At 42.6% G+C, this 9289-nt stretch overlaps 1 protein-coding gene across 3 annotated transcripts in view; it reads right to left on the bottom strand.

Annotated features, from left to right (window-relative positions):
* The window catches only part of LOC126295284 (procollagen-lysine,2-oxoglutarate 5-dioxygenase), a 508510-nt gene that overhangs the window by 187146 nt on the left and 312075 nt on the right, over window positions 1–9289 (bottom strand). The window lies entirely within an intron of this gene.

Genomic DNA, 9289 nt, shown 5'->3' with positions numbered 1-9289 from the left:
AATGCCACAGTCCTTACCAAACACAGCCTCGGAAATAAAATTTATGGGCAAAATTTTCGAATCTTCCTCTATACCCACAGTGATTTCTGTCTGGATGTTCAGGCTTCTCCCAGGCACTGATGTGGGGACTGTCACTCAGTTTTCACTAACAGACGGATTGATTCATGACAAAGGTTTGTTTACAAAATTTATCACCTTGCGCCTTATCATAGAACAAAGATTAAGGAAAGGCAAACCTACGTTTCTAGCATTTGTAGACTTAGAGAAAGCTTTTGACAACGTTGACTGGAATACTCTCTTTCAAACTGTAAAGGTGGCAGGGGTAAAATACCGGGAGCGAAAGGCTATTTACAATTTTTACAGAAACCACATGGCAGTTATAAGAGTCGAGGGACATGAAAGGGAAGCAGTGGTTGGGAAGGGTGTAAGACAGGGTTGTAGCCTCTCCCCGATGTTATTCAGTCTGTATATTGAGCAAGCAGTAAAGGAAACAAAAGAAAGATTCGGGGTGGGTATTAAAATCCATGGAGAAGAAATAAAAACTTTGAGGTTCGCCGATGCCTTGTAATTCTGTCAGAGACAGCAAAGGACTTGGAAGAGCAGTTGAATGGAATGGACAGTGTCTTGAAAGGAGGATATACGATGAACATCAACAAGAGCAAAACGACGCTAATGGAATGTAGTCTAATTAAGTCGGGTGATGCAGAGGGAATTAGATTAGGAAATGAGACGCTTAAAGTAGTAAAGGAGTTTTGCTATTTGGGGATGGTCGAAGTAGAGAGGATATAAAATGTAGACTGGCAATGGCAAGGAAAGCGTTTCTGAAGAAGAGAAATTTGTTAACATCGAGTATAGATTTAAGTGTCAGGAAGTCGTTTCTGGAAGTCTTTGTATGGAGTGTAGCCATGTATGGAAGTGAAACATGGACGATAAATATTTTGGACAAGAAGAGAATAGAAGCATTCGAAATGTGGTGCTACAGAAGAATGCTTAAGATTATATGGGTAGATCACATAAATAATGAGGAGGTATTGAACAGAATTGGGGAGAAGAGGACCTTGTGGCACAACTTGACTAGAAGAAGGGATCGGTTGGTAGGACATGTTCTGAGGCATCGAGGGATCACCAATTTAGTATTAGATGGCAGCTTGGAGGGTAAAACTCGTAGAGGGAGACCAAGAGATGAATATACTACGCAGATTCATAAGGATGTAGGCTGCAGTAAGTACTGGGAGATGAAGAAGGTTGCACAGGATAGAGTAGCATGGAGAGCTGCATCAACCAGTCTCAGGACTGAAGACAACAACACAACTACAACATAAATATTTGATGCAAAATGGCAAAACTACGATGAATTAAAGTCGACTTCCCTGCGAAAACTCTGCCATTCCCATCTAGCAGTGAAAGTCAGAACTCCCTGTAATCATGCGTACAGCCAAAGGCCATCCGACTGTAGCAGCAGACCGGAATATTTACTACGAACAGGAGGCTTGTGTGAGCTACCACTGACTTACTAAGTGATCTGCCTTGCTGGATGTATCAGATACTGATTTACTAACTGCGATTTTTGGCACAGAGTTAACGTTTAAGGCGAATTCAGGAAAAAGTCACACAGAAAATGTAGCTCGGACCAAAATGGTACTCCAGTTACGTGGGCTGTGCTGAGCAGTAGCTCACAGCTCCGGAAAGCTTTTGACACTGTTCCTCACAAGCGACTTCTAATCAAGCTGCGGGCTTATGGGGTATAGTCTCAGTTGTGAGACTGGATTCGTTATTTCCTGTCAGGAAGGTCGCAGTTTGTAGTAATAGATGGCAACTCATCGAGTAAAACTGAAGTGGTATCAGGGAAGTGTCCTGGGACCTCTGCTGTTCCTGATCTCACCTGGGTGACAATCTGAGCAGTTCTCTTAGGCTGTTCGCAGATGATGCTGTAATTTACCGTCTAGTAAGGTCATCCGAAGACCAGTATCAGCTGCAAAGCGATTTAGAAAAGATTGCTGTATGGTGTGTCAGGTTGCAGTTGACGCTAAATAGCGAAAAGTGTGAGATGATCCACATGAGTTCCAAAAGAAATCCGTTGGAATTCGATTACTCGATAAATAGTACAATTCTCAAGGCTGTCAATTCAACTAAGTACCTGGGTGTTAAAATTACGAACAACTTCAGTTGGAAGGACCACATAGATAATATTGTCGGGAAGGCGAACCAAAGTTTGCGTTTCATTGGCAGGACACTTAGAAGATGCAACAAGTCCACTAAAGAGACAGCTTACACTACACTCGTGCGTCCTTTGTTAGAATATTGCTGTGCGGTGTGGGATCCTTACCAGGTGGGACTGACGGAGGACATCGAAAGGGTGCAAAAAAGGCCAGCTCGTTTTGTATTAACACGTAATAGGGGAGAGAGTGTGGCAGATATGATACGCGAGATGGGATGGAAGTCATTAAAGCAAAGACGTTTTCCTTCGCGGCGAGATCTATTTACGAAATTTCAGTCACCAACTTTCTCTTCCGAATGCGAAAATATTTTGTTGAGCCCAACCTACATAGGTAAGAATGATCATCAAAATAAAATAAGAGAAATCAGAGCTCGAACAGAAAGGTTTAGGTGTTCGTTTTTCCCGCGCGCTGTTCGGGAGTGGAATGGTAGAGAGATAGTATGATTGTGGTTCGATGAACCCTCTGCCAAGCACTTAAATGTGAATTGCAGAGTAATCATCTAGATGTAGATGTAGACGGCTGCCGTCATTGCTACGCAGTGTCACTCCAAATGCCAATTACGTATGGAACAGAAAACAACTGTGCCTCCTGAGACATTTCCTGGCATGCTCTACTCAAATTCTTTATGTTATATGAAAGTGACGGTGTTAACTGAATTCAGTCATAATTCTTAACAGTGGCATGTAAACAAAAGTATCACTATGCCAGACAAGTTGTCTGGCTGTAGATACTTCGTGTTGCCCGTGCAAAGATTAGCAGCCAGGTGGGAGCCTAGTTTGACATAAGAAGCATGTAAGAAAAGCTGATTGGTTATCTCGACTCCTTTTCAATGCATTGGTAGATAAGATCATGAAAATATGGCAGAAACAAATACTTGGCTTAAATAGGGGAACAAAAAAGTTAAATGATTAATATGTAATATCTTGCGTTTGTTGATATTGTTGTGGTCTTCAGTCCTGAGACTGGTTTGATGCAGCTCTCCATGCTACTCTATCCTGTGCAAGCTTCTTCATCTCCCAGTACCTACTGCAACCTACATCCTTCTGAATCTGCTTAGCGTATTCATCTCTTGGTCTCTCTCTACGATTTTTACCCTACACGCTACCCTCCAATGCTAAATTGGTGATCCCTTGATGCCTCAGAACATGCCCTACCAACCGGTCCCTTCTTCTCGTCAAGTTGTGCCACAAACGCCTCTTCTCCCCAATTCTCTTCAATACCTTCCTGATACTTAAATCTACACTCGATGTTAACAAATTTCTCTTCTTCAGAAACGCTTTCCTTGCCATTGCCAGTCTACATTTTACATCTTCTCAACTTCGACCATCATCAGTTATTTTGCTCCCCAAATAGCAAAACTCCTTTACTAAAATGGTTCAAATGGCTCTGAGCACTATGGGACTTAACATCTTTGGTCATCAGTCCCCTAGAACGTAGAACCACTTAAACCTAACTAACCTAAGGACATCACACACATCCATGCCCGAGGCAGGATTCGAATCTGCGACCGTAGCAGTCCCGCGGTTCCTCACTGAGCGCGTAGAACCGCTAGACCACCGCGGCCGGCCTCCTTTACTACTTTGTCTCATTTCCTAATCTAATTCCCTCAGCATCACCCGACTTAATTCGACTACATTCCATTATTCTCGTTTTCCTTTTGTTGATGTTCATCTTATATCCTCCTTTCATGATACTGTCCATTCCGTTTAACTGCTCTTCCAAGTCTTTTGCTCTCTCTGACAGAATTACAATACAACCATAAAGCTGCATGCCCTCGTTCGCAGTACCAGCAGAGCAAGGCCGTTTTGGTTAGTGTTACAAGGCCAGATCAGTGAATCATCCAGACTGTTGCCCCTTGCAACTACTGAAAAGGCTGCTGCCCCTCTTCAGGAACCACACGTTTGTCTGGCCTCTCAACAGACACCCCTCCGTTGTGGTTGCACCTACGGTGCGGCCATCTGTGTCACTGAGGCACGGAAGCCTCCCCACCAACGGCAAGGTCCATGGTTCATGCTTTTGTTGATATCCAACGATAATAACTAGAACTATCACTGAAGCCAAACACGCCCTAGAGAAGCTTCGTGGGATCTGTCAAAACTCGCCTTCAAATCCGTTATGAGAAGTCAAAGTACGTGAGCTGAAGCACGAAGATTTGGGAAGAGCATCGCACAGGTTCAACACTTCAAGTACTCACAAGAAATTATTGCGAATACTCCAATGATGAAGTGTGGAATTAAACTTGTGTGGAGAAACTGCATAAAGCCTATGGTCTTCTGCACTATTTATAATAAAAGCCCTTCTTCATCAAAGATAAGTAAGCCTGTACCAAAGACTCATTCTCCTAGTAACACTCTGCACAGCTGAAATATCACCATTAGTCACGGATCATTCTGTCATGGAGGAAGTGTAACAACAGACATTGTGGAAAATATATGTACACAGTAGACATGCCAATATCTAGATGCTAAAACTTCAGAAGAATTGTACTCCCTGCAAGTTTATTTGAAGCTTTCATCAGAGCAAGCTTATGGAGCATAATCACTGGCAATAGCCTAACAATCACTTGTGCCTGAATCAGCTTCGTGGATAGTTTCTCAGATTAAAAGACTGCATTTGTGGATTTTCACGCATTACAGTTTTACACTTCTGCATTTATGTTCTTCTTGTACAAATACTGGTAGCTTTAAACGGATAGGTTTGATACCCTACACTTTCAGCTGCATTGCTCTACAGTTCTGTACCCAAAACGATGGCAGTCAGTAAATCTTAACCAAACTAAATTACACCCTCAAATACACTAGTCAACATGGGGGGTTCAAACGATATTTCTCTGCATTCTTCAAAACATAAAATCACTTACAGAACAGAACTGGGCACGGAGGGGCGTGGATCAAAATATTCAATGGCTATGTGCCTAGATCGCATGTACCTGCTTTCACCTGAGGATTTTTCTTCTCCTTCCTGCAGCCACCAGCTATGAATGAAGTTTGTAATTGTTTAATCAACTCCAGGTTGAAGAGTACACAAAGTGGGGGACCCCCACTCCACACACAGTTATATATATATATATATATATATATATATATATATATATATATATATATATATATATATATAGGGTGTTTCAAAAATGACCGGTATATTTGAAACGGCAATAAAAACTAAACGAGCAGCGATAGAAATACACCGTTTGTTGCAATATGCTTGGGACAACAGTACATTTTCAGGCGGACAAACTTTCGAAATTACAGTAGTTACAATTTTCAACAACAGATGGCGCTGCAAGTGATGTGAAAGATATAGAAGACAACGCAGTCTGTGGGTGCGCCATTCTGTACGTCGTCTTTCTGCTGTAAGCGTGTGCTGTTCACAGCGTGCAAGTGTGCTGTGGACAACATGGTTTATTCCTTAAAACAGAGGATTTTTCTGGTGTTGGAATTCCACCGTCTAGAACACAGTGTTGTTGCAACAAGACGAAGTTTTCAACGGAGGTTTAATGTAACCAAAGGACTGAAAAGCGACACAATCAAGGATCTGTTAGAAAAATTTCAACGGACTGGGAATGTGACAGATGAACGTGCTGGAAAGGTAGAGCGACCGACCACAGAGGGCAACGCACAGCTAGTGCAGCAGGTGATCCAACAGCGGCCTCGGGTTTCCGTTCGCCGTGTTGCAGCTGTGGTCCAAATGACGCCAACGTCCACGTATCGTCTCATGCGCCAGAGTTTACACCTCTATCCATACAAAATTCAAATGCAGCAAACCCTCTGCGCCGCTACCATTGCTGCACGAGAGACATTCGCTAACGATATAGTGCACAGGATTGATGACGGCGATATGCATGTGGGCAGCATTTGGTTTACTGACGAAGCTTATTTTTACGTGGACGGCTTCGTCAATAAACAGAACTGGCGCATATGGGGAACCGAAAAGCCCCATGTTGCAGTCCCATCGTCCCTGCATCCTCAAAAAGTACTGGTCTGGGCCGCCATTTCTTCCAAAGGAATGATTGGCCCATTTTTCAGATCCGAAACGATTACTGCATTACGCTATCTGGACATTTTTCGTGAATTTGTGGCGGTACAAGCTGCCTTAGACGACACTGCGAACACCACGTGGTTTATGCAAGATGGTGCCCGGCCACATCGCACGGCCGACGTCTTTAATTTCCTGAATGAATATTTCGATGATCGTGTGATTGCTTTGGGGTATCCGAAACATACAGGAGGCGGCGTGGATTGGCCTCCCTATTCGCCAGACATGAACCCCTGTGACTTCTTTCTGTGGAAACACTTGAAAGACCAGGTGTACCGCCAGAATCCAGAAACAATTGAACAGCTGAATCAGTACATCTCATCTGCATGTGAAGCCATTCCGCCAGACACGTTGTCAAAGGTTTTGGGTAATTTCATTCAGAGACTACGCCATATTATTGCTACGCATGGTGGATATGTGGAAAATATCGTACTATAGAGTTTCCCAGACTGCAGCGCCATCTGTTGTTGACAATTGTAACTACTGTAATTTCGAAAGTTTGTCTGCCTGAAAATGTACTGTTGTCCCAAGCATATTGCAACAAACGGTGTATTTCTATCGCGGATCGTTTAGTTTGTATTGCCGTTTCAAATATACCGGTCATTTTTGAAACACCCTGTGGATATATATATATATATATATATATATATATATATATATATAAGAGAGAGAGAGAGAGAGAGAGAGAGAGAGAGAGAGAGAGAGAGAGAACATTCCACATGGGAAAATATATTTAAAAACAATGATGATGTGACTTACCAAACGAAAGCGCTGGCAGGTTGAAGGATACAAAACACACACAAAATTCGAGCTTTCGCAACCAACGGTTGCTTCGTCAGGAAAGAGGGAAGGAGAGGGAAAGACGAAAGGATGTGGGTTTTAAGGGAGAGGGTATGCAGTCATTCCAATCCCGGGAGCGGAAAGACTTACCTTAGGGGGGGGAAAAACGACAGGTATACACTCGCGCGCACACACACACACACACATCCGCACATACACGGTCACAAGTAGACATTTGTAAACGCGATGAGTTTGGGCAGAGATGTCGTGCGTTTACAAATGTCTGTTTGTGTCTGTGTATGTGCGGATGGATGTGTGTGTGTGTGTGTGTGTGTGTGTGTGTGTGTGTGTGTGTGTGTAGTCTATCAACATGACAGCGCTTTCGTTTGCTCCTTCTCCCTCCTAATATTGTTATGTGCCTTTTCTCTACTGTCTTGGCAGCTATTTGCAGTTTTTTTTTTTTTTTTTTTTTTTTTTTTTTTTTTTTTTTTTTTTTTTTTTTTTGCAATGTGCTGCTTCACTCAGCCTGAACAAATACTTCTCATCAGATCTTTCATGCAACACCCAATGTACACAGAAAGCGTCCCAGAATTTTATGTGCTCATTTAATAGAGTGGTTCTAAATTATTCTAGTGCGATATTTTTTTTAAAAATTCATCTGTACTAACAGGAACAGTAAAATATATGAATAACAGGTATTTCAGCAGTGACTGAGCTACGGTGGTGCATGGCACGAGCAGTCAGTGTAGGCCAGGGCAACGACTCTGTCATTGCAGGAATACTGGTTATTCTTCGTGTTTTACTGTCCCTGTTAATACCCCTGTTAATATGCATTGATGAAACAATTTGGTATCACTCTATTGAATGGGAACATAAAATTTCACTTTCAAAATCATTTTGGTTGTAACAGAAAAAGAAACCAACGCTTTCCGTTGACAATGAGTATCCCATAAAGGTGTGCGAGTTGTGGTGATTCCAGGTAACATTGCAAAAATGAAGCTGAAAATATCTGCTGACACACCACAGACAATGCATCTGATTGTTAGGAGGTATACCCGGTTAATTTGTAAGGGGCATTCAAATGAGTAAAGTAACGGTATCGAGTTCATTAATTCAAAAATGTGGTTATACACGGTACACATACACAAAAATAGCCACCAAAACTGTTGGCTCATTTACCCCTTTGCAACACTAGCCGGTCGATTCCATCCTTGAAAAAGCTAGTAGGCTGCTTTTGGATCCAGTTCTGGAACCAATCACACACTTTGTTCTCCGTTGCGAACTTATGTCTGAATAGCTTGTTTTACAGGTCCAAATGCATGAGAGTCACCCTGCTAGAGGTCGGGACTGTACGGTGGATATTCCAGCGTTTCCCACCGAAGCTGCTGCAGTGTCGTCTTCACCGCATCGGGCATTATTGTGCAAGAGGATAACACGCCACTGGACAACGTGCTTCGGCATTCTGACTCGATGGCCTGTCTGCTCTATAAAGCGGGACATCGTGACATTACCAGAACTGGTGCGAACGACCTTTGATTTCTTTGGAGGTGGTGAAGTCGCACGTCTCCACAGCTTGCTCTGACGCTTGCTTTCCGGTTGAAGCGGGACTTTTCGCCGCGCTGCACTCGTTCCCTCAGATATAAATTATACCGTCGCAGCTGTATGAGCGCTCGACGGCAGAGAAAATATTTATAAGAAAATGAAGGTACAAAAATTGTGACTCTTTTTGTTTTCTACCCGCTATTGTCTTTTGAGAGCGGAAGCTTAACTTGACTTATTCGCTAGTCTTGGTATGATTCAGACGCAAAAACTTATTGATGTGCAGACATATAGCATTGTGGAAGCTTGCGTGAAATTTGTAGGATGGAAGCAGCCGTAAAATACATTGCATTCAACATCAAGATGATATTCATTGGTAGACATTAGTAATTGCTGGGCGCGATGAAATTTACTGCAAGATTTTGGAGCAGCTACGACTTCTCCATGCAGAAATCAAGCAGGAGATTGTTGGAGAACAAGACTTGAGCGCCACACAAGAGAAGACATATTAACATGGTAATGAATGTACTCTTATCTACGCCATTTCCCGTGTTAATCACATTTTGTTATTCTCTGTTCTCTTTTGTAGTCGAAATTGGTTTGACTTTTGCTCAGAAACGCCACAAGGACCACTCCAACAATAGCTTTTCCGAATCACGAAGTCCGATAGCTTTTCTGTAATACGAAGTCAGATTTGGATTTTATTTTTTCCCTTT

The sequence above is a fragment of the Schistocerca gregaria genome, chromosome 11 (assembly GCF_023897955.1).
Source record: "Schistocerca gregaria isolate iqSchGreg1 chromosome 11, iqSchGreg1.2, whole genome shotgun sequence".
NCBI lineage: Eukaryota > Metazoa > Arthropoda > Insecta > Orthoptera > Acrididae > Schistocerca > Schistocerca gregaria.
The sequence above is the reverse complement of the archived record's forward strand: the minus strand, read 5'-3'. Positions and strand labels throughout refer to the sequence as shown.